Below are 3,898 nucleotides of genomic sequence, written 5' to 3'. Positions count from 1 at the left end.
CTCATGCCTTAGCTGTGTTAAGTGTGGAAAACGTGCTGGTCCTCAGGCTGGGCCCACAGCCTAGCTTTCGCTTCTGTGAGAGTGCTGTCCCGAGTCTCCTCCTGGAGCCAGTCGTCAGCACGGTGCCTTTTGGCACTGCAGTTCTCTTTCAGTCAAGGAGGCCGTGCGACTGGCAAAGGGAGTCTGCGCAGCACTGCCTTCGCGAGGCTCTTTGACGACTGGGGCACTCAACCCAGGCAAGCCAGAGAGCAGTACGTTGCCCTTGCTATGAACGTGAAGAGCTTTCTCCAGGGGCCTGTTTAGGCTAAGGTTCCTCAGAAGCCAGGAGTCGCCGTTCCGGCACGGAGAGAAGTCATCCTGCGAAATTGGCGAACGAGCTCCTATCCTGTGTGCCCCCAGGAGCGTCGCAGAGTTAAGGCACTCCGTGGTGGAGTATGGCCTCATGGAAACCGCTGCACACCCAACTCCCCCGACGTGAAACACTGGAACTTACCTTGAGGCCTGAGGTCACCTTTCGTTCGGCCGGAGCTGAACCTGGGGTGCCGTGGGAGGAGTTCCTAGAAAGGCATTGCCAGCACGGTTTTCGCTTTGGGAGAACACGCAGCCTCGGCCCACAACGACAGTCCTGCCGTGCAGAGACGTCGGGCCGCTAGTGCTGTTCAAGGCAGCTTTGAAGCCAAGCGCAAGGCGCCTCCAAACGGGGAGAGAGCGAACTCTCCCCTCCGCGTCCCACGTTCAAGCTGAATGACGCAGCATGTTTCTCGGAAGGCTCTGCCGAGCTATCTGGTACAAGGGAGAGAGTGCCTGCCTCTGCCGAGACAGGTTTTGACGTGGGGATTGCTGGGCAGGCGGAAGAGCGTTCCCCAGGCCGTGCAAAGTTGAGGCCTTGGTGATTCTGGATGGTCCCAAGGGTCCGGAATTGTCCCTGGGGAAGCTGTCCTTTTCCCTCTTTTTCCGGCTGGAAGTACACCTCTGGCATCCGACCGCCGTTCGGCGACGTCCTGGGGGAGACGCCCTGGTTTCACTTGTGGCGCACACTGGTGTTTCTCAGAAGAGCCCAAGTTCCTCCCTGCGGGTGGGTGGGGGGGCTTGGCACACCAGCATGGAATGTAAGGCTGTTTAGAACTGCGTACCTTGAGGCCGTGTGAAGGCCGCACGAACGAGAGCTTTCGAGCGAACAGGGCAGCGCTTCGCCGTCACCGTTGCACCTTCACGGAGCTTCGTCGAACGAACGCATTTACTTCCTGGGGCTCAAACACAGCCGAGGAGTTGGAAGGCATAGAGTGAGTGCCCTTTGACAGTTGTTACAACGAACGTGAGTGCACAGTGTCTCGTGAAATACCTTGCACGGTTGAAAGCATTCCGTGAACGCATGCCCCTCCGCTCCCTCTGGCACTCCGAGGTGTTACTAACGGGGGAAATCTGGACTTTTGCTTGAGGCCGGGGTGGGGCGGGGGGACTCACAATTCTTCTGCCGGCGAGCTCCAGAGCGCTCCTGCTGGAGCTCCCAGCAAGGAACTGAGAGCAGCAGGCCTCACACGAGTCAACTCAGACTTCTTCTGTCACGAGTAAACTCAGACTTCTTATGTGAGGCCTTCCGGCAGCAAAGCGAAGGTGCGCGCGAGGAGTGTGCTTCAGGCAGCTTCGGACCCGCCGCTGTCTCGTCTACCACGGAGGGGAATCAGGTTTGGCCAGGGTCGCCCAGCTTCATACCTGAGCTCCTACCGGTATCCTCAGTGGTTTCTGATTACCTCAAGGAAACACACGGGAGGGACAGGGCCCTTCCGTGGAGGCCCTTTTGGGCACAGGGACCTCTGCGTGGGATCTAGTGGGTAAGTATGGCAGTACCTTAGATAGGCCTCAGTGACCAAGGCTGTCGTCTGGCTCATGCCTTAGCTGTGTTAAGTGTGGAAAACGTGCTGGTCCTCAGGCTGGGCCCACAGCCTAGCTTTCGCTTCTGTGAGAGTGCTGTCCCGAGTCTCCTCCTGGAGCCAGTCGTCAGCACGGTGCCTTTTGGCACTGCAGTTCTCTTTCAGTCAAGGAGGCCGTGCGACTGGCAAAGGGAGTCTGCGCAGCACTGCCTTCGCGAGGCTCTTTGACGACTGGGGCACTCAACCCAGGCAAGCCAGAGAGCAGTACGTTGCCCTTGCTATGAACGTGAAGAGCTTTCTCCAGGGGCCTGTTTAGGCTAAGGTTCCTCAGGAGCCAGGAGCCGCCGTTCCGGCACGGAGAGAAGTCATCCTGCGAAATTGGCGAACGAGCTCCTATCCTGTGTGCCCCCAGGAGCGTCGCAGAGTTAAGGCACTCCGTGGTGGAGTATGGCCTCATGGAAACCGCTGCACACCCAACTCCCCCGACGTGAAACACTGGAACTTACCTTGAGGCCTGAGGTCACCTTTCGTTCGGCCGGAGCTGAACCTGGAGTGCCGTGGGAGGAGTTCCTAGAAAGGCATTGCCAGCACGGTTTTCGCTTTGGGAGAACACGCAGCCTCGGCCCACAACGACAGTCCTGCCGTGCAGAGACGTCGGGCCGCTAGTGCTGTTCAAGGCAGCTTTGAAGCCAAGCGCAAGGCGCCTCCAAACGGGGAGAGAGCGAACTCTCCCCTCCGCGTCCCACGTTCAAGCTGAATGACGCAGCATGTTTCTCGGAAGGCTCTGCCGAGCTATCTAGTACAAGGGAGAGAGTGCCTGCCTCTGCCGAGACAGGTTTTGACGTGGGGATTGCTGGGCAGGCGGAAGAGCGTTCCCCAGGCCGTGCAAAGTTGAGGCCTTGGTGATTCTGGATGGTCCCAAGGGTCCGGAATTGTCCCTGGGGAAGCTGTCCTTTTCCCTCTTTTTCCGGCTGGAAGTACACCTCTGGCATCCGACCGCCGTTCGGCGACGTCCTGGGGGAGACGCCCTGGTTTCACTTGTGGCGCACACTGGTGTTTCTCAGAAGAGCCCAAGTTCTTCCCTGCGGGTGGGTGGGGGGGCTTGGCACACCAGCATGGAATGTAAGGCTGTTTAGAACTGCGTATCTTGAGGCCGTGGGAAGGCCGCACGAACGAGAGCTTTCGAGCGAACAGGGCAGCGCTTCGCCGTCACCGTTGCACCTTCACGGAGCTTCGTCGAACGAACGCATTTACTTCCTGGGGCTCAAACACAGCCGAGGAGTTGGAAGGCATAGAGTGAGTGCCCTTTGACAGTTGTTACAACGAACGTGAGTGCACAGTGTCTCGTGAAATACCTTGCACGGTTGAAAGCATTCCGTGAACGCATGCCCCTCCGCTCCCTCTGGCACTCCGAGGTGTTACTAACGGGGGAAATCTGGACTTTCGCTTGAGGCCGGGGTGGGGCGGGGGGACTCACAATTCTTCTGCCGGCGAGCTCCAGAGCGCTCCTGCTGGAGCTCCCAGCAAGGAACTGAGAGCAGCAGGCCTCACACGAGTCAACTCAGACTTCTTCTGTCACGAGTAAACTCAGACTTCTTATGTGAGGCCTTCCGGCAGCAAAGCGAAGGTGCGCGCGAGGAGTGTGCTTCAGGCAGCTTCGGACCCGCCGCTGTCTCGTCTACCACGGAGGGGAATCAGGTTTGGCCAGGGTCGCCCAGCTTCATACCTGAGCTCCTACCGGTATCCTCAGTGGTTTCCGATTACCTCAAGGAAACACACGGGAGGGACAGGGCCCTTCCGTGGAGGCCCTTTTGGGCACAGGGACCTCTGCGTGGGATCTAGTGGGTAAGTATGGCAGTACCTTAGATAGGCCTCAGTGACCAAGGCTGTCGTCTGGCTCATGCCTTAGCTGTGTTAAGTGTGGAAAACGTGCTGGTCCTCAGGCTGGGCCCACAGCCTAGCTTTCGCTTCTGTGAGAGTGCTGTCCCGAGTCTCCTCCTGGAGCCAGTCGTCAGCACGGTGCCTTT

Source organism: Lagenorhynchus albirostris, unplaced genomic scaffold (assembly GCF_949774975.1).
Source record: "Lagenorhynchus albirostris unplaced genomic scaffold, mLagAlb1.1 scaffold_141, whole genome shotgun sequence".
NCBI classification, from domain to species: domain Eukaryota; kingdom Metazoa; phylum Chordata; class Mammalia; order Artiodactyla; family Delphinidae; genus Lagenorhynchus; species Lagenorhynchus albirostris.
Note: the sequence above shows the minus strand (reverse complement) of the source record.